This window comes from Armigeres subalbatus, chromosome 1 (genome assembly GCF_024139115.2).
Source record: "Armigeres subalbatus isolate Guangzhou_Male chromosome 1, GZ_Asu_2, whole genome shotgun sequence".
Classification (NCBI taxonomy): domain Eukaryota; kingdom Metazoa; phylum Arthropoda; class Insecta; order Diptera; family Culicidae; genus Armigeres; species Armigeres subalbatus.
Genome location: NC_085139.1, coordinates 230,081,169 through 230,102,646, shown reverse-complemented (window position 1 = coordinate 230,102,646; position 21,478 = coordinate 230,081,169). Strand labels below are relative to the sequence as shown.

At 46.5% G+C, this 21,478-nt stretch overlaps 1 protein-coding gene across 1 annotated transcript in view; it reads left to right on the top strand.

The window, feature by feature from the left end:
* Positions 1–1,152: 1,152 nt before the first annotated feature.
* The window catches only part of LOC134205851 (uncharacterized), a 114,483-nt gene continuing 94,157 nt past the window's right edge, over positions 1,153–21,478 (top strand). The window contains exon 1 of the mRNA XM_062681487.1: positions 1,153–1,425. The gene's annotated coding sequence lies outside the window, so the exon portion shown is untranslated. The remainder of the gene's footprint in view (positions 1,426–21,478) is intronic.

The window sequence follows — 21,478 nt, the reverse complement described above, 5'->3', positions numbered from 1 at the left end:
CTTGGCCGGCTCATCTCGTTTATGATTAAACTTTGAAAGTACTCAAAACTGGGATATTACACTTGGGATCTTAGCTCAATAAGTTAGTCAACTTATATTTTTGGATTCACTATCAACATGTTCTTCATTTTTGAGCTTCAAGAAAATAGGATTGTTTAACATGGGTTGAATCGGTTTTTAAGAACCAAATTTTTGGATTGTCATGATTCGTTTCCTATACTGTATACTGATAGAAAGGTGAGCTCAAATGCCCAGCCGTACTTTGAAATTCAATTTCTCACGTATGAAACTGGGAGTGTCACTCGAGCGCACACCGTATCGAATGAAATTCACAATATTTATCTGTACTATTTCCCTCGGTGCATCAATCGATAACGTGTTGTTTAACGACACTCGAACCCCACACTCTCTTTCTTCCTCATCCAATCGTTACCATTGCTCAATCCACGTTCCGAAGCCGTGACGTATCACGGCATTCCGGGGGTGCACATTCACCAGCCACACGTTCCTCGATCACTCTCTCTTTTCACCGTGCTATGATAACGCGGTGGCGGAAGCGAGGAAACGGTTCCTTCTGTCCGCCCGTCCGGCAGGCGATGATGGGAACACACGTTGGTCCGTCCGTCCGATTTAGCGTCTTCCAATCAGTTGGCATTGCGCGTTGCGTTCGGCCTGAATTCGTCCCGCGGTCCGTCAACGACATCTGCTCGAATACCCACCTACCGCGCGTAATTTTGCACACGTTCGAACGTGCGCGGTCTCTGGCGGTGCATCCAATTCGCGAGTGTCCCCAAAACCGGCGGCACGCGACCTTAGGCTAATCTAATTTGTTTGCGCTTATTTGTTTTGCCCATTTGGATCGCTGGTGGTGCTTTTAAAATCCAATTTAGCTGCGCAAGTTTTGAAGCCCTCTTCAGCGAACGTGGCGAGCGCGCGCGTTGATCTCTGGCTGTGGTTTGGCCTCGCTGCTTTTGCTGCTGCTTCTACAACAGCGCTCTGCAAACAAAGGTTGCGTAATTCCGAACAAAAAATTAAGCAAGAGCAGACTGCGTACCACTTGAACGGTGGCCGTTTTTTGTTGTTGTTATTTTTGTTTGGCGATTTACGCACATTGTTTTGCTTTGCTTTGGTTTGGTTGATCGAGTGTGAATCGGGCGCCCGCTGACCATCATCTGTTTGGGGGTCTTCATTGTGATCGCCGTCAGCGTCGAAAGGAGTGGGTGAAGGGAAGAAGCGGTGAAGGAAATTGTGTTGCAATTGCAGCTTGCAAGTGCTCGAAGTGTAACGAAAGCGATTAACAACGCCCGAAAGTGGTTAACCTGATCCTACCGTGATTTGCGTGTGCTTTGACGGATATCGATTCAAGTAGTTAGTGAACAATACCGTTTGTATTTATATAAACGCTGGGAAGCGGGGTACATTTAGGTAAGTGGAACATCACAATTTTCCTTTGGAACCCATATGTTTCCTATCGATTCTGTCCACCTTTTAGCGAAAAATATTCACATACAACATACCAAATTAAATTCATTTAATCCCCAGTTTTAACGACCCACTTGTGAGGAACATTTTTTTAAATACTTGTTCGCTTTAGATATCTGACTTCAGTCTCCCGAGACCAAATGCGCCTCTCTCCATCTCTTCCAATGCTTAGTCGCCAATTCAATCCACATCTATCCCATCTTCTGAAGACTATCGAAGCATTTTTTTTTTCAATCCATTAGCATTGTTACGGTGTAATTCGTAGATTGGACACTAGTGATACTCATGTTTGGGCCCTCCTTAGCCGTGCGGTAAGACGCGCGACTACAAAGCAAGACCATGCTGAGGGTGGCTGGGTTCGATTCCCAGTGCCGGTCTAGGCAATTTTCGGATTGGAAATTGTCTCGACTTCCCTGGGCATAAAAGTATCATCGTGTTAGCCTCATGATATACGAATGCAAAAATGGTAACCTGGCTTAGAAACCTCGCAGTTAATAACTGTGGAAGTGCTTAATGAACACTAAGCTGCGAGGCGGCTCTGTCCCAGTGTGGGGATGTAATGTCAATAAGAAGAAGATACTCATGTTTTACTTTTGAGATCCTTATCTAGAATGCTATCAGAAATCAAGAAGGGGAGTGGTTCTTTATTCCAGTCTTAAACAAAAATAACAAAAGCATGAGGATTACTACTCCTGGCCATGCCCATCTTCACCGTAACTAGGGAGAGGAAGGAAGTGTTGATTTTTTTTTAATCTTTTGTTTATTTGAAAGGCTCATTTGCCGTAAAGCGCTACGGAGCCAAAATCATGTTTCTAGTACAATTTTAATCTTGATTCTTATAAATAATGTTAGTTTTGGGGAACCGAAAAACTCGCGGTTTGGTCGAGGTTAGGGAATACAATAATACAAAGGAAAGGGATTTAAGGTATTTACTTATTACGATTCTAATGGTTACATGGTTTAGATGCTTAACGATGTTTCATCTGTAACGGAACAAACAAAGACAACAAGAGGAAGAAATACGAGAGGGAATAACGACAGACATTGATGAGCAACAAGAAGAAGACATTCGTGATGGGGTACGACAAGGGGACAATGGTTGCAGCCTAACATCTGCCATCTTCAAGAATTGGTGGACAAGGGACATGTATTCGAGATCAAGACCCGCCAAAATATCCCTAATAGGTTTTCGTTGTTTCCCTCGAGCCCGGAGATGTTCATTTAGCGCAGATCTGGGGTCACGATGCTCATCGCACGCCCATACGACATGGTCAATGTCCTGATAATCTGCGCCGCAAACACAAAGATTGCCTTCTGAGAGCCCCACTCTGAAAAGATGTGCGTTTAAAGTGTAGTGATTGGACATTAGACGACACATGGTTCGAATGAAGTCTCGTCCCATATTAAATTTTTTGAACCATGGACGCTCCCACACCTGCGGGCGAATTGAATACAGCCATCTACCCAACTCCCCATTTGTCCATTTCTGTTGCCAGCTGTTCAAGGTTTCCTGACGAACTAATGTGAAAAATTCATCGAAGGTGATTTGTCGATCGTAAATATCACCTTCCATAGCGCTCACCTTAGCCAATGAGTCCGCTTTCTCATTTCCCGGAATCGAGCAATGAGAAGGGACCCAAGCCATGGTGATTGTGTATAAGGAAGTGTTGATGTGGTACTTACTTAACGAGAGGCCACCGACTTAGCGACACCCTCATAAATACTGGATAATGAGGAAGGTATTCGTTGGGTCAGGATTTGCCTGTAGATGGCAATGTAACCGTGGTAGATCTTACCCCGTAACACACCACGTAAAGGTGTCTACCCAGCGTTACGGGTCCCTTTTTTTAATTCCTTCATTCCTCGGTAACCTAGAAAATGTGGCATTTTCATTGCAAAATTCTTTCTCTGATTACACCGTTTATAGTACAATAAAGGGTACACAGTTTCTTAATATTCAATTACTTAGACTAAGGCCAGAGTGGCTTTTGCAGTACATAAAAGTCGCAGTGTGTTTGCCAGAAGAAATTCAACTCGAATTTTTTTCAAAAGGATCCACAGAACTTTCTCCCGGAAGTCTCCTTCCTTCCTTTAAAAAATCACCCGGAGACTCCTCTAGTGAATTCCTCCGGAAGTTCTTCCACGAATTTCTCAGACAGCTCGTTCGGAAGTTCCTCCGAGAATTGCTCCAGAATTTCCTCTGGAAATTGCTCCAGAAGTTCCTCCGGGAATTCCTCCGGAAGTTCCTCCGGGAATTCCTCCGGAAGTTCCTCCGGGAAGTTCCTCCGGGAATTCCTCCGGAAGTTCCTCCGGGAATTCCTCCGGAAGTTCCTCCGGGAATTCCTCCGGAAGTTCCTCCGGGGATTCCTCCGGAAGTTCCTCCGGGAATTCCTCCGGAAGTTCCTCCGGGAATTCCTCCGGAAGTTCCTCCGGGAATTCCTCCGGAAGTTCCTCCGGGAATTCCTCCGGAAGTCCCTCCGGGAATTCCTCCGGAAGTTCCTCCGGGAATTCCTCCGGAAGTTCCTCCGGGAATTCCTCCGGAAGTTCCTCCGGGAATTCCTCCGGAAGTTCCCCCAGGTATTCCTCCGGAAGTTCCTCCAGGAATTCCTCCGGAAGTTCCTCCGGGAATTCCTCCGGAAGTTCCTCCGGGAATTCCTCCGGAAGTTCCTCCGGGAATTCCTCCGGAAGTTCCTCCGGGAATTCCTCCGGAAGTTCCTCCGGGAATTCCTCCGGAAGTTCCTCCGGGAATTCCTCCGGAAGTTCCTCCGAATTCCTTCAGAAGTTCTTCCGGAAATTCTTCTGGTAGTTCCTCCGGGAATTCTTTCGGATGTTCCTCCGGCAACCCCTGCGGAAGTTCCTCTCGGAATTCCTCCGGAAGTTCCTCTCGGAATTCCTCCGGAAGTTCCTCCGGGAATTCCTCCGGAAGTTCCTCCGGGAATTCCTCCGGAAGTTCCTCCGGGAATTCCTCCGGAAGTTCCCCCGGGAATTCCTCCGGGAGTCCCTCCGGGGCTTCCTCCGGAAGTTCCTCCGGGAATTCCTCCGGAAGTTCCTCCGGGAATTCCTCCGGAAGTTCCTCCGGGAATTCCTCCGGAAATTCCTCCGGGAATTCCTCCGGAAGTTCCTCCGGGAATTCCTCCGGAAGTTCCTCCGGGAATTCCTCCGGAAGTTCCTCCGGAAATTCCTCCGGAAGTTCTCCGGGAATTCCTCCGGAAGTTCCTCCGGAAGTTCCTCCGGGAATTTCTCCGGAAGTTCCTCCGGGAATTCCTCCGGAAGTTCCTTCGGGAATTCCTCCGGAAGTTCCTCCAGGAATTCCTCCGGAAGTTCCTCCGGGAATTCTCCCGGAAGTTCCTCCGAGAATTCCTCCGAAAGTTCCTCCGGGAATTCCTCCGAAAGTTCCTCCGGGAATTCCTCCGGAAGTTTCTCCGGAATTCCTCCGGAAGATCCTCCGGGAATTCCTCCGAAAGTTTCTCCGGGAATTCCTCCGAAAGTTCCTCTGGCGATTCGCCCGGAAGTTTCTCTGGAAGTTCCTCCGGGAATTCTTCCGGAAGTTCCTGCATGAATTTCTCTGGAAGTTCCTCCACGAATTCCTACGGATGTTCCTCCGGAAATTCCTCCCGGAGTTCCTCCGGGAATTCTTCTGAAAGTTTCTCCAGGAATTCCTCTGGAAGTTCCTCCGGGAATTCCTCCGAACGTTCCTCCGTAAATTCCTCCGGAAGTTCCTCCGGGAATTCCTCCGGAAGTTCCTCCGGGAATTCCTCCGGAAGTTCCTCCGGGAACTCCTCCGGAAGTTCCTCCGGGAACTCCTCCGGAAGTTCCTCCGGGAACTCCTCCGGAAGTTCCTCCGGGAACTCCTCCGGAAGTTCCTCCAGGAACTCCTCCGGAAGTTCCTCCGGGAACTCCTCCGGAAGTTCCTCCGGGAACTCCTCCGGAAGTTCCTCCGGGAACTCCTCCGGAAGTTCCTCCGGGAACTCCTCCGGAAGTTCCTCCGGGAACTCCTCCGGAAGTTCCTCCAGGAACTCCTCCGGAAGTTCCTCCCGGAACTCCTCCGGAACTTCCTCCTGGATCCCCCCCCGAAGTTCGTCCCCGACCCCCTCCGGAAGCTCCTCCCGGAACTCCTCCGGAAGTTCCTCCAGGAATTCCTCCGGAAGTTCTTCCGAACTCCTCCGGAAGTTCCTCCGGGAACTCCTCCGGAAGTTCCTCCGGGAACTCCTCCGGAAGTTCCTCCGGGAACTCCTCCGGAAGTTCCTCCAGGAACTCCTCCGGAAGTTCCTCCTGGAACGCCTCCGGACGTTCCCCCAGGCACTCCTCCGGGAGTTCCTCCGGGAACTCCTCCGGAAGTTGCTCCGGGAACTCCTCCGGAAGTTCCTCCGGGAACTCCTCCGGAAGTTCCTCCGGGAACTCCTCCGGAAGTTCCTCCGGGAACTCCTTCGGAAGTTCCTCCGGGAACTCCTCCGGAAGTTCCTCCAGGAACTCCTCCGGAAGTTCCTCCGGGAACTCCTCCGGAAGTTCCTCCAGGAACTCCTCCGGAAGTTCCTCCAGGAACTCCTCCGGAAGTTCCTCCGGGAACTCCTCCGGAAGTTCCTCCGGGAACTCCTCCGGAAGTTCCTCCGGGAACTCCTCCGGAAGTTCCTCCGGGAACTCCTCCGGAAGTTCCTCCGAAAACTCCTCCGGAAGTTCCTCCGGGAACTCCTCCGGAAGTTCCTCCGGGAACTCCTTCGGAAGTTCCTCCGGGAACTCCTCCGGAAGTTCCTCCGGGAATTCCTCCGGGAACTCCTCCGGAAGTTCCTCCGGGAACTCCTCCGGAAGTTCCTCCGGGAACTCCTCCGGAAGTTCCTCCAGGAACTCCTCCGGAAGTTCCTCCGGGAACTCCTCCGGAAGTTCCTCCGGGAACTCCTCCGGAAGTTCATCCCGGAACTCCTCCGGAAGTTACTCCGGGAACTCCTCCGGAAGTTCCTTCGGGAACTCCTCCGGAAGTACCTCCAGGGAACTCCGCCGGAAGTTCCTCCGGGATCTCCTCCGGTTTTTCCTCCGTTAACTCCTCCGGAGGTTCCTCCTGGAACTCCTCCGGAAGTTCCTCCGGGAACTCCTCCGGAAGTTCCTCCGGGAACTCCTCCGGAAGTTCCTCCGGGAACTCCTCCGGAAGTTCCTCCGGGAACTCCTCCGGAAGTTCCTCCAGGAACTCCTCCGGAAGTTCCTCCGGGAACTCCTCCGGAAGTTCCTCCGGGAACTCCTCCGGAAGTTCCTCCGGGAACTCCTCCGGAAGTTCCTCCGGGAACTCCTCCGGAAGTTCCTCCGGGAACTCCTCCGGAAGTTCCTCCAGGAACTCCTCCGGAAGTTCCTCCGGGAACTCCTCCGGAAGTTCCTCCGGGAACTCCTCCGAAAGTTCCTCCGGGGACTCCCCCGCACGTTCCCCCAGGAACTACTCCGTACTCTGCTCGGGGAACTCCTCCGGAAGTTCCTCCAGGAACTCCTCCGGAAGTTCCTCCGGGAACTCCTCCGGCAGTTCCTCCCGGAACTCCTCCGGAAGTTCCTCCGGGAACTCCTCCGGAAGTTCCTCCGGGAACTCCTCCGGAAGTTCCTCCCAGACCTCCTCCGGAAGTTCCTCCGGGAACTCCTCCGGAAATTCCTCCGGGAACTCCTCCGGAAGTTCCTCCGGGAACTCCTCCGGAAGTTCCTCCGGGAACTCCTCAAAAAGTTCCTCCGGGAACTCCTCCGAAAGTTTCTCCGGGAACTCCTCCGGAAGTTCCTCCGGGAACTCCTCCGGAAGTTCCTCCGGGAACTCCTCCGGAAGTTCCTCCGGGAACTCCTCCGGAAGTTCCTCCGGGAACTCCTCCGGAAGTTCCTCCCGGAACTCCTCCGGAAGTTCCTCCGGGAACTCCTCCGGAAGTTCCTCCGGGAACTCCTCCGGAAGTTCCTCCGGGAACTCCTCCGGAAGTTCCTCCGGGAACTCCTCCGGAAGTTCCTCCGGGAACTCCTCCGGAAGTTCCTCCGGGAACTCCTCCGGAAGTTCCTCCAGGAACTCCTCCGGAAGTTCCTCCGCGAACTCCTCCGGAAGGCCCTGCAGGGACTCCTCCGGAGGTTCCTCCGAACTCCTCCGGGAGTTCCGTCCAGGAACTCCTCCGGAAGTCCGTCCAGGAACTCCTCCGGAAGTTCCTCCAGGAATTCTTCCGGAAGTTCCTCCAGGAACTCCTCCGGAAGTTCCTCCAGGAACTCCTCCGGAAGTTCCTCCGGTAACTCCTCCGGAAGTTCCTCCGGAAGTTCCTCCGGAAAACTTTCCATACAAAAACAGGGAATTGCCAATGCAAAATAAACCTATGAGCAACAAATAAAAAAAAAATTTATAAATAATTTAAAATTTGATGACCCCTTCCGTAGAAACGTTTATAGTTTATGGAACATTTAATAATATTTATTACTTTTTCCTATTTTTTGATTTTTTTTATTTCATTATTGCTTTTTATTAGCTATTTATCAATTTTTTCAATGCGACATTTCGATTTCTTTATGGAAAATTTAAATTTTTGCTTTTCAGAGCGCTTATATATTTTGTTCCGTGATAAATTCTTTATTGGTAATGGGAATGTTCCATTTTTTATGGCAATTTTATATTTATCTGTTGCTTATACGTTTATTTCTTTATTGGCCAATTCCTAATTTTTTTAGGAATATTTTTAATTTTTTATGGAAATTCTATTTTGCTGCCGATAACGAGCCTAACAAAACAGTACAAAAGCGATAGACAATCAGTTTCGTTGTACGACAATACAGTACAACAGTACGTGATCAATTTCAAATTAAATTCGTATTTAGTCAAAACACTAACCTCGTAATCGACAGACAAACATAAATTAAAATATCATTTTCTATTGAATTGCATTTGAACATTTGCGTTCAATACTCTTTGAAACTTTTTATAGTTTGATTAATTACAATTAATAACAGTTTACTTAGTTAGCAAAAAACGTCACAAACTGCATTTCAATGTTTGCGTACAATACTGTAAAATATCTCATGGGCTTGATTTTGGACCGCCACTATGTTATATCTATCAAATGCGTATTATTTGGTGCATACGCGTTGATAAAGAAATGACACGACAGGGGTTTCATGTCAACAGAAAGCCCCACTGTCAGCCATTTAATAAATTAATCCAATTATCCTCCTATTTGAGGCGAGCCCAACAGCACCGCTGAAACCCGTTTCTAACGACAGCATGCGAACCACATGTAGTTCACCAATTTTGCAAGGTTATCAACATTTATCGAGACCGACGAACGCTCAAAGCTTGCAGCTATGCCAAACCGACCCCACACTTATCTTGTTCACCTGTCTGCGTGGCTGGCTAACAACGATCCTCAAAACAGACGTTTTTTCCTTACTGTGTGACTTAGCAATTGATACTTATGGATACCAAAAGCACTAATCGCATACTGAAGACCAATTCCGATCTGTTTGGTGTGAATCATATTTGACTTTGTTGTTCTTTCAGCATTCGGAAATTAGTACGTTGTTTACTTTAGGTCGCCAATTTGACCTCGAGGTCGCTCAATTGACGCCAACACCCGGTCCGAATTGGATTTCGATTATGAGTTAGGAAAACAGGAAGTTCATCAGCCTACGAGTGGCTTTGTCATCGTATTTCTGGTAACCTTTGACTTACACAACCAGAGATTTTTATGGTCCCGTTGACATGACGTTTTAAGAGATTTGTGTTGGCCGAGAAAAGATGTCGCCTCGAAAGTCATAATTTCTGGTTTATATTGTGCGGTAATGGCACCGTGTCGGTGTGGTTTTGACACTCGTTGAAAGGATGAAGTTGAAGGTTTCGTTAGATTGACATGAAAAAGCACCATTCGGATGCATGACAGATGATTTATTGGGCCCTAAGGCAAGTTTCGTTAATGTTTCTCTGAATCGTTAATCAATCAGTTGACAAGTGGAATTTAAAGCGATTTAGCGTCACTTAGGCGGTATCGGAGTTATTAAGAACTTCTTAAAGGTGAATTATGACTGTGAAGCAGAATAAAAGTTCGTTGAAGCTTTTTGCAAAAGAAACAGACAATCTCTCTAACGCATTTTTTAATCATAATTCCTTTATTTAGGGTATCTGTTCTTATATCAATAAAAAATAAGGCAATGTGCATATGAAATGCATTGATTTCTCACCCAATAATCAAGAAACATGAGAATAATTATGCCCGGCTCATGTAATTTTTAATTGAAAACAATTAGGTAACTTCAAAAATGAAATTTTCATCACATTATAGAAGTATTTAGCTAAAAAACATCATCCCCGCCATGCACCTATTTCAATAACATTCAAAAACAGTTAATCCTATGCCTGTACCTATATCAATATTACTGTTTCCAACATAAAATACGCACACTATTACTTGTGTGTATACGTAACGATATGATTGCAATGATGCCGAATTGTTCAATGTTTTATATTTGAGTTGAAATGTAATTACGAAATTGCTGTTTTTGTTGCAGTTTTCCATCTTATCAGTTAAATTTTGTGTTTGTCATAACTTATCTTTTCGATATAATTTATTTTACAAACATAAGAGTTGAATAGCACAGTGAAAGTTCATTCAAGCGCTTTGAAATAAAAATCTAGGTCGGCAACCCTTGAGAGTACTGCAAGCCATGTAAACAGTTTGGAATACGGACAAGGATAATTTAGACGTTGTTCGAAATAAACCTATATCAAACTATAGGAAAAAAACTAATATTCATAGTGAAAATGTGATGTGCTTTATGTGCTGTGAAGTGAATTTTGAAGTGATAGAATTGTTTTAGCTTGAAATTGAGTGGAAAACAACGGCGTGAAAACAGATGAATCTGCTAGCAGCAATCGAGCAGTGCATCAAACCATCAGTTCAGAGGTAGGAAAATAAAAATAAAAGTTTATTTTTTAATAATTTGATACTTGTGAAATAAAACATTACTTAACAAAATTTTGAATAATATTCCAAGCATTCAAGAATGTGTTCCATCCATTATTGTGTACATACGATGTAAGAAATTGTAAATAAATTGATTTTGTATTTGGTTTATCGACAACTGGTTTTAATATACGGGCTGTTATTAATATTGTGTCAATTAATTGTACAACAAATTATCAATTCGTCAATGTTAAATTCGATCCTACCAGCTTTCCATTCATAGATTTTTCTACCCAAATTTCATCCACCTCTATAAGTAGCTATCGTTTGCGTTTCTAACGCATTACCTTAAACAGTTACCAATGTGTTTAAATGCAATTTTGAAATTACATGTTCTATGATTCGTGATACATTTTTCGGCTGAAAAAATTTTCAAAGTTTTCATTTCAGAGAAACTCTTGGATGACACCAGACTGGGCATAGATCAGGACGAGCTGACCGAAAGTACTCATGGATATAGACATCGAGGGTAAAAAGAAAATAAAAGACAGATTTTACCATGATACTTTTTTCCCGAGCTAGAAAGAATGAAATTTTCATAAATTCTTGCGATACTTGCAAACGTAGCAAATACGATCGCAAAAATCCAAAATTAATCCAAACAAGTACTTTTGGCGAAACTGTCTTTGATAGAATCCACATCGATGTATTTTTCATGAAGGGTCAGAAATGGCTCACATTTAAATCCATTGATTTTGTCGGTTTCTCAACGATTAATAAGCATCGAAATCCATAACGCGAGTAATTCTTGTTCTAACGGAATCGTAGAAAGATTCCACTCCACATTAATCGAACTCTGTAGTACTCTCCATGCAAAATTCAAAGATTTGAGCCTTAACGAAACAATGAACGTTTTGGTTGACGTTTACAAAAATACTTTTCATTCATATATAGCAATTTTTTTACTAATTTTTAGCAACTTTGACAGGAATTTCGGCAAGAAAAACATGATTGCTAGGGCACGGCTCACATTTTGTAAGATTCCGGTAAAAATAAATTAAGTGTGTAGACCCAACAAAATTGAAAGTTGATGAAGGACCTATTTCATTAAAAAAAAGGCTTTTTCAACTAAAAAAGTAGCTTATTCAGCATGATTTTTTTGTAGAGGAATTACTAAATCCCTTGTTGTACAACGTATAACAAACAAAGCAATATTTGTTCAAACAAAATGCACCTGACATTATATTATTCAGAAATTAAGAGAATTGTTCTTCAGGAGTTCAAGGAATTGCTCATAGAATTTCTTCAGCTAAAATTTTGAAGCATTCATATAGAAACTTTCGGAGGAGTTCCTGAAAAATATTTGAAGGAATTACCGGGAAAAAAACTGGGGGAACTTCCGGAGGAATTTCTGGAGGAACTTCCGGAGGAATTCCTGGAGGAACTACCGGAGGAATTCCTGGAGGAACTACCGGAGGAATTCCTGGAGGAACTTCCGGAGGAATTCCTGGAGGAACTTCCGGAGGAATTCCTGGAGGAACTTCCGGAGGAATTCCTGGAGGAACTTCCAGGAGGAATTCCTGGAGGAACTTGCGGAGGAATTCCTGGAGGAACTTGCGGAGGAATTCCTGGAGGAACTTCCGGAGGAATTCCTGGAGGAACTTCCGGAGGAATTCCTGGAGGAACTTCCGGAGGAATTCCTGGAGGAACTTGCGGAGGAATTCCTGGAGGAACTTCCGGAGGAATTCCTGGAAGGAACTTCCGGAGGAATTCCTGGAGGAACTTCCGGAGGAATTCCTGGAGGAACTTCCGGAGGAATTCCTGGAGGAACTTCCGGAGGAATTCCTGGAGGAACTTCCGGAGGAATTCCTGGAGGAACTTCCGGAGGAATTCCTGGAGGAACTTCCGGAGGAATTCCTGGAGGAACTTCGGAGGAATTCCTGGAGGAACTTCCGGAGGAATTCCTGGAGGAACTTCCGGAGGAATTCCTGGAGGAACTTCCGGAGGAATTCCTGGAGGAACTTCCGGAGGAATTCCTGGAGGAACTTCCGGAGGAATTCCTGGAGGAACTTCCGGAGGAATTCCTGGAGGAACTTCCGGAGGAATTCCTGGAGGAACTCTCGGAGGAATTCCTGGAGGAACTTCCGGAGGAATTCCTGGAGGAACTTCCGGAGGAATTCCTGGAGGAACTTCCGGAGGAATTCCTGGAGGAACTTCCGGAGGAATTCCTGGAGGAACTTGCGGAGGAATTCGTGGAGGAACTTCCGGAGGAATTCCTGGAGGAACTTCCGGAGGAATTCCTGGAGGAACTTCCGGAGGAATTCCTGGAGGAACTTCCGGAGGAATTCCTGGAGGAACTTCCGGAGGAATTCCTGGAGGAACTTCCGGAGGAATTCCTGGAGGAATTTCCGGAGGAATTCCTGGAGGAATTTCCGGAGGAGTTCCTGGAGGAAATTACGGAGAAATTCCTGGAACAACTTCTGGAGGAATTCCTGGAGGAACTCCCGGAGGAATCCACGGAGAAACTTCCGGAGGAACTCTTGGAGGTACTTCCGGAGGAATTCCTAGAGGTACTTTCCGATGAATTCCCGGAAGAACTTCCGGAAATATTCCTGAAGGAACTTCCGCAGGAATTCCCGGAGGAACTTTCGGAGTAATTAATGGAGGAACTTCCGGAGGAATTCCTGGAGGAACTTCCGGAGGAATTACTGGAGGAACTTCCGGAGGAATTCCTGGAGGAACTTCCGGAGGAATTCCTGGAGGAACTTCCGGAGGAATTCCTGGAGGAACTTCCGGAGGAATTCCTGGAGGAACTTCCGGAGGAATGCCTGGAGGAACTTCCGGAGGAATTCCTGGAGGAACTTCCGGAGGAATTCCTGGAGGAACTTCCGGAGGAATTCCTGGAGGAACTTCCGGAGGAATTCCTGGAGAATCTCCTGAAGGAATTCCTGGAAGAATTCCTGGAGAAACTTCCGAAGGAATTCCTGGAGGAACTTCCCGAGGAATTCCTGGAGGTACTTCGGAGGAATTCCTGGAGGAACTTCCGGAGGAATTCCTGGAGGAACTTCCGGAGGAATTCCTGGAGGAACTTCCGGAGGAATTCCTGGAGGAACTTCCGGAGGAATTCCTGGAGGAACTTCCGGAGGAATTCCTGGAGGAACTTCCGGAGGAATTCCTGGAGGAACTTCCGGAGGAATTCCTGGAGGAACTTCCGGAGGAATTCCTGGAGGAACTTCCGGAGGAATTCCTGGAGGAACTTCCGGAGGAATTCTGGAGGAACTTCCGGAGGAATTCCTGGAGGAACTTCCGGAGGAATTCCTGGAGGAACTTCCGGAGGAATTCCTGGAGGAACTTCGGAGGAATTCCTGGAGGAACTTCCGGAGGAATTCCTGGAGGAACTTCCGGAGGAATTCCTGGAGGAACTTCCGGAGGAATTCCTGGAGGAACTTCCGGAGGAATTCCTGGAGGAACTTCCGGAGGAATTCCTGGAGGAACTTCCGGAGGAATTCCTGGAGGAACTTCCGGAGGAATTCCTGGAGGAACTTCCGGGGGAATTCCTGGAGGAACGTCCGGAGGTATTCCTGGGGGGACGTCCGGAGGAATTCCTGGAGGAACTTCCGGAGGAATTCCTGGAGGAACTTCCGGAGGAATTCCTGGAGGAACTTCCGGAGGAATTCCTGGAGGAACTTCCGGAGGAATTCCTGGAGGAACTTCCGGAGGAATTCCTGGAGGAACTTCCGGAGGAATTCCTGGAGGAACTTCCGGAGGAATTCCTGGAGGAACTTCCGGAGGAATTCCTGGAGGAACTACGCAGGAATTCCTGGAGGAACTTCGCAGGTATTCCTGGAGAAACTTCCGGAGGAATTCCTGGAGGAACTTCCGGAGGAATTCCTGGAGGAACTTCCGGAGGAATTCCTGGAGGAACTTCCGGAGGAATTCCTGGAGGAACTTCCGGAGGAATTCCTGGAGGAACTTCCGAGGAATTCCTGGAGGAACTTCCGGAGGAATTCCTGGAGGAACTTCCGGAGGAATTCCTGGAGGAACTTCCGGAGGAATTCCTGGAGGAACTTCCGGAGGAATTCCTGGAGGAACTTCGGAGGAATTCCTGGAGGAACTTCCGGAGGAATTCCTGGAGGAACTTCGGAGGAATTCCTGGAGGAACTTCGGAGGAATTCCTGGAGGAACTTCCGGAGGAATTCCTGGAGGAACTTCCGGAGGAATTCCTGGAGGAACTTCCGGAGGAATTCCTGGAGGAACTTCCGGAGGAATTCCTGGAGGAACTTCCGGAGGAATTCCTGGAGGAACTTCGGAGGAATTCCTGGAGAACTTCCGGAGGAATTCCTGGAGGAACTTCCGGAGGAATTCCTGGAGGAACTTCGGAGGAATTCCTGGAGGAACTTCGGAGGAATTCCTGGAGGAACTTCCGGAGGAATTCCTGGATGAACTTCCGGAGGAATTCCTGAGGAACTTCCTGAGGAATTCCTGGAGGAACTTCCGGAGGAATTCCTGGAGGAACTTCCGGAGGAATTCCTGGAGGAACTTCCGGAGGAATTCCTGGAGGAACTTCCGGAGGAATTCCTGGAGGAACTTCCGGAGGAATTCCTGGAGGAACTTCCGGAGGAATTCCTGGAGGAACTTCCGGAGGAATTCCTGGAGGAACTTCCGGAGGAATTCCTGGAGGAACTTCCGGAGGAATTCCTGGAGGAACTTCCGGAGGAATTCCTGGAGGAACTTCGGAGGAATTCCTGGAGGAACTTCCGGAGGAATTCCTGGAGGAACTTCGGAGGAATTCCTGGAGGAACTTCCGGAGGAATTCCTGGAGGAACTTCCGGAGGAATTCCTGGAGGAACTTCCGAGGAATTCCTGGAGGAACTTCCGAAGGAATTCCTGGAGGAACTTCCGGAGGAATTTTTGTAGAAACTTCCGGAGGAATTCCAGGAGGAATTACTGGAGGAACTTCCGGAGGAATTACTGGAGGAATTTCTGGAGGATTTTCTGGAGGATTTCCTGGAGGATTTCCTGGAGGATTTCCTGGAGGAATTCCCGGAGGAACTTCCGGAGGAATTCCTGGAGTAACTTTCGGAGGAATTCCTGCAGGAACTTCCGAAGGAGCTCCTGGAGGAACTTCCGGAGGAATTACTGGAGGAACTTCCGAAGGAATTACTAGAGGAACTTCTTGAGGATTTCCTGGAGGAATTTCTTGAGGAACTCCTGGAGGAACTTCCGGAGGAACTTCCGGAGGAATTCCCGGAGGAACTTCCGGAGGAATTCCTGGAGGAACTCGGAGGAATTCCTGGAGGAACTTCCGGAGGAATTCCTGGAGGAACTTCGGAGGAATTCCTGGAGGAACTTCCGGAGGAATTCCTGGAGGAACTTCCGGAGGAATTCCTGGAGGAACTTCCGGAGGAATTCCTGGAGGAACTTCCGGAGGAATTCCTGGAGGAACTTCCGAGGAATTCCTGGAGGAACTTCCGGAGGAATTCCTGGAGGAACTTCCGGAGGAATTCCTGGAGGAACTTCGGAGGAATTCCTGGAGGAACTTCCGGAGGAATTCCTGGAGGAACTTCCGGAGGAATTCCTGGAGGAACTTCCGGAGGAATTCCTGGAGGAACTTCCGGAGGAATTCCTGGAGGAACTTCCGGAGGAATTCCTGGAGGAACTTCGGAGGAATTCCTGGAGGAACTTCCGGAGGAATTCCTGGAGGAACTTCCGGAGGAATTCCTGAGGAACTTCGGAGGAATTCTTGAAGGAACTTCCGGAGGAATTCCTGGAGGAACTTCCGGAGGAATTCCTGGAGGAACTTCCGGAGGAATTCCTGGAGGAACTTCCAGAGGAATTCCTGGAGGAACTTCCGGAGAGAGTCCAGGAGGGAGTTCGGGGGAACTTCCTGGAGGAACTTCCGGAGGAATTCCTGGAGGAACTTCCGGAGGAATTCCTGGAGGAACTTCCGGAGGAATTCCTGGAGGAACTTCCGGAGGAATTCCTGGAGGAACTTCCGGAGGAATTCCTGGAGGAACTTCCGGAGGAATTCCTGGAGGAACTTTGGAGGAATTCCTGGAGGAACTTCCGGAGGAATTCCTGGAGGAACTTCCGGAGGAATTCCTGGAGGAACTTCCGGAGGAATTCCTGGAGGAACTTCCTGGAGGAACTTCCGGAGGAATTCCTGGAGGAACTTCCGGAGGAATTCCTGGAGGAACTTCCGGAGGAATTCCTGGAGGAACTTCCGGAGGAATTCCTGGAGGAACTTCCGGAGGAATTCCTGGAGGAACTTCCGGAGGAATTCCTGGAGGAACTTCCGGAGGAATTCCTGGAGGAACTCCGGAGGAATTCCTGGAGGAACTTCCGGAGGAATTCCTGGAGGAACTTCCGGAGGAATTCCTGGAGGAACTTCGGGAGGAATTCCTGGAGGAACTTCCGGAGGAACTCCTGGAGGAACTTCCGGAGGAATTCCTGGAGGAACTTCCGGAGGAATTCCTGGAGGAACTTCCGGAGGAATTCCTGGAGGAACTTCCGGAGGAATTCCTGGAGGAACTTCCGGAGGAATTCCTGGAGGAACTTCCGGAGGAATTCCTGGAGGAACTTCCGGAGGAATTCCTGGAGGAACTTCGGAGGAATTCCTGGAGGAACTTCCGGAGGAATTCCTGGAGGAACTTCGGAGGAATTCCTGGAGGAACTTCCGGAGGAATTCCTGGAGGAACTTCCGGAGGAATTCCTGGAGGAACTTCCGGAGGAATTCCTGGAGGAACTTCCGGAGGAATTCCTGGAGGAACTTCCGGAGGAATTCCTGGAGGAACTTCCGGAGGAATTCCTGGAGGAACTTCCGGAGGAATTCCTGGAGGAACTTCCGGAGGAATTCCTGGAGGAACTTCGGAGGAATTCCTGGAGGAACTTCCGGAGGAATTCCTGGAGGAACTTCCGGAGGAATTCCTGGAGGAACTTCCGGAGGAATTCCTGGAGGAACTTCCGGAGGAATTCCTGGAGGAACTTCCGGAGGAATTCCTGGAGGAACTTCCAGAGGAATTCCTGGAGGAACTTCCGGAGGAATTCCTGGAGGAACTTCCGGAGGAATTCCTGGAGGAACTTCCGGAGGAATTCCTGGAGGAACTTCCGGAGGAATTCCTGGAGGAACTTCCGGAGGAATTCCTGGAGGAACTTCCGGAGGAATTCCTGGAGGAACTTCCGGAGGAATTCCTGGAGGAACTTCCGGAGGAATTCCTGGAGGAACTTCCGGAGGAATTCCTGGAGGAACTTCCGGAGGAATTCCTGGAGGAACTTCGGAGGAATTCCTGGAGGAACTTCCGGAGGAATTCCTGGAGGAACTTCCGGAGGAATTCCTGGAGGAACTTCCGGAGGAATTCCTGGAGGAACTTCCGGAGGAATTCCTGGAGGAACTTCCGGAGGAATTCCTGGAGGAACTTCCGGAGGAATTCCTGGAGGAACTTCCGGAGGAATTCCTGGAGGAACTTCCGGAGGAATTCCTGGCGGAACTGCCGTAGGAATTCCTGGAGGAACTTCCGGAGAAATAACTGAAGGAACTCCCGGAGGAATTTTTGGAGGATATTCGGAAAAAAATTCTGGAGGAATCTCTGGAAGAATTTCTGGAGGAATCTCCGGAGGAATTCCTGGAGGATCTCACGGAGGAATTGCTAGAAAACCTCCGGAGGACTTTCTGGAGAAACTTCTGGAAGAATTGTTGGAGGATCCTCCGGACGAATTTCTGGAGAAACCTCTGGCGGAATTCTTGTAGTAACTTCCATAGGAATTCTTGGCACTGGCGTTGCCAGCTATTGTTATTTGGTGGGGCACCACTTGGCGCAAGAACAATGGCATATGAGAACAATGGTGTGATTGCATCTTGTGGTGCCCCATCTCTGTCTCCGCCAGTGATTCTTGGAGGAACTTCCAGAGGAATCCCAGGAAGTAGTTTCGAAGCAATTCCCGGAGCAGCTTTCAGATCACTTACTGGTGGAATTGACGAAGTAATTTGTGGAAGCATTTCGGAAAATTGCAATTGATTGAAATAAGCTTTCGCCGACCCATACCGCCGCACCCCCACCGCCAATTTCCAACGGCGTGACGCCGCCACGCCGCCGCCGCCAAATTTTGAATCGAAGCGCCAGGTATAATAATTATTGCTCCAATATTGACCAATGTCTGAGGGCAGCAAAATAATATTTCCATTTAAAATTAGAAATTTTTCATAAACAATTAGGCCAATAAAGAAGTCAGGGTATGAGCAATAAATAAATATAAAATTTCCACAAATAAAACAAAATTTCTATAAACAATTAGAATTTTCCACAAAACAAAAATAAAGCAAGAATAACAATTATAAAAGAAGAATTTTCCATAAAGAAATGAAATTGTTCCACGAAAAAAATACAAAACCTTACTAATAAATCAATATTAGCAATAAACAACTACAAAATTTTCCACATAACAATTTTTTTTTCCATAAAAAATTAAAAATTTTCCGCAAAACAATCAATAAAGAGCAATAAAAAAATAAAAAAATTTCCTTATAAAAATACAAGAAAGCAATAAAGCTGATGAAATTTTACATGAACTTTAAACGCTTTCAAAGAAGGGGTCATCTATGGAAAAAAGCACAGTTTGATTGCTTTTTTATATTTCTTTATGGAAATTTTCTTATTTTTTTATTGCTCTTTATTGATCATTTTGTGGAAAATTTTGTAATTTTTTTTTACTAATATTGATTTATTTATGGAAATTTTGTATTTTTTTTCGTGGAACATTTTATTTTTTTTATGGAAAATTCTTCTTTTATAATTGCAATTTTTGCTTTAAAAAGTGCTTATTTATTTTTGTTTTGTGGAAAATTTTCAATTGTTTTTAATGAAAATTTTGATTTATTTGCGGAAATTTTATATTTATTTATTGCTCATACCCTGATTTATTTATTGACAATTTTCTATTTTTTTATGGGAATTTTCTAATTGTTTAGGGGGAGTATTTATTTTAGTCAATGTCTGAGTGGTTCATAAAAAGAATAAATAATAGGAAAATGGTTAAAATCCCCGACAGGATATGACTTTGGTAAAGCCCTCTATTCAAATGCGATAAATCCATGCCAGTTGGTCGGATAGACATTACGTCTAATAGACATTATGGCTATATGGTCGTAATTAAGTTTTCGGTCAACCATTAATGATTTATGATTAGAAATGACTTTCATACTGAGCTAATTGTTGTATGAATATTGTGTGAAAGAGTATCTGTGAAAAAAATAAGAAAACATATGCTGCACTTAAATGTCAATTTTTATTTTTATTTTTTGAAAAATCTTCTTCTAATTTTGGGTTTTGATGAGCATTTTATTCCAATATGCATTTTAGGTTTTATTGTCAAACCCATATTGTCCCATAAAATTGAAGGTATCAGGGATCGCATCTCGACTGTTACATGGACCTTCACGGAATTGTTTCAGCATTGAGTTATATTTAAACACAACATCCAAATTGCGAAGAAACCAATCATATCCACAACTAATCGTGTTCGAAAGATCTTCATCGGAAAACATTCAATGACATTCGCAGTGACGCACGATCGCGCCGGTTCGATCGATTAATATGTGTTTCGCATCCCATCTCGCCGATGCCAACGATTTTCGGCGGACGCGTGGTTACAAAGCGAGACCAGCTGGCTGGGTTCGATTCCCGGTCTGGTCTAGTGCTTACCACATGATATATGAATGCAAAAAATGTAGCTTGGCTTAGTAACCTCGCAGTTAATAACTGTGGAAGTGCTGATTGAACACTAAGGCTGCGAGGCGACAATTTCCTAGTGAGGGGTGTAATGCCAATAAAAAGAAGAAGAACAGCAACAAAATGTTGCGCCGCTGCAGCCGGTTGACCGATCCAAATCGGAAAAATTTATTTTTCTACGCCAGTTGCATTTCGGCCAGCAGGGAGTGTGGCAAATGATTCATCAGAAAGCATGCGTGCATATAACTGCGTTGCCCCATTCTGGCTATTGATGTGGGGTTTTTCTTCGATTTTTGTTTTGACGGCAACAGCTGCCAATGGAATAGCAATGTTTTGATACATTGCTGCATCTTTTTTGCTCATTTTTTGGCGAATAATTATGTAACATGCCGGGCACAAATGGAGATTGGAGAAGCAAGGTGTGCAAATTTTATGATCAAGAGTGGCCCAAAATTAGAAAATTTACGATATTCTGATTGACGATTCATTTGAAACGAAAATCTGGTAATTTCCGCTGTTAATTAGTCCTTTTTCGCAAAAAAAATCCTCATATATTTTTTTAATCGACTTTTATTGGATTGCTGAACAAAGCAAAAAAATCTTTCCCGATCACAGTTACGTATTTAGGTGCAAATATTTCATAGAAAACGGTACACCCTAAAATTCATACGTTGCGTTGCACTAAATTTTCGGCATATAACTAAATAACCCAGATTAGGTTTGTTTTGAAATCGATTAACCAAAAGCGGCAAGGTCCTCTCGCCCAAGGGGCGTATAATTTGCAACCTGACAGAGTTCGCTACTGCAATTCCACTGCTCAGTGATTGCGGGAAAAAAAGTTACGAAAAACCTGGCAATCTCAGTGGGTCTCCTCGATGGACCGAGACCGGAGGCTGTTGTTCGTTTGCCGGCCCTTTCACTTTTTTGCAAACTGCATTATGCACACATTACGTGCCCCAACCGAACCTGCAACAGTGCACGGGTTAATGGGTGAGCGCGAACAATCGGGTCGCTGTTGAGGTCTTTGTCTTCTAGGACCTTGCGGCCAACGCCCGATCAATAATAAATGTCGCCGTTACTGTGGGGAGCAAAATAGGCGATCGGTGTCAAGGGTAGTGCCCGCTGGAGTTCGGACTTTCACTTATTCAAGCCGGGATGCAGCGCGCAATGGCTGTCCCACTGAAAATAGGGGAAAATAGAACTAAACGGCTACTGCGGTGATTGTATTCCAGGAAGGTCATCTGATCGAAGTGGACAGGATTCGAGCTGAGGAAGTTTAAATTGCGTTCACTTGACCGACCGGTCGTAAATGTCTACAACCTCATTGCAACCAGTGAAGGTTGAAGTAAACCCACCCTGAGCAGATTCCTACAGTCGATTACA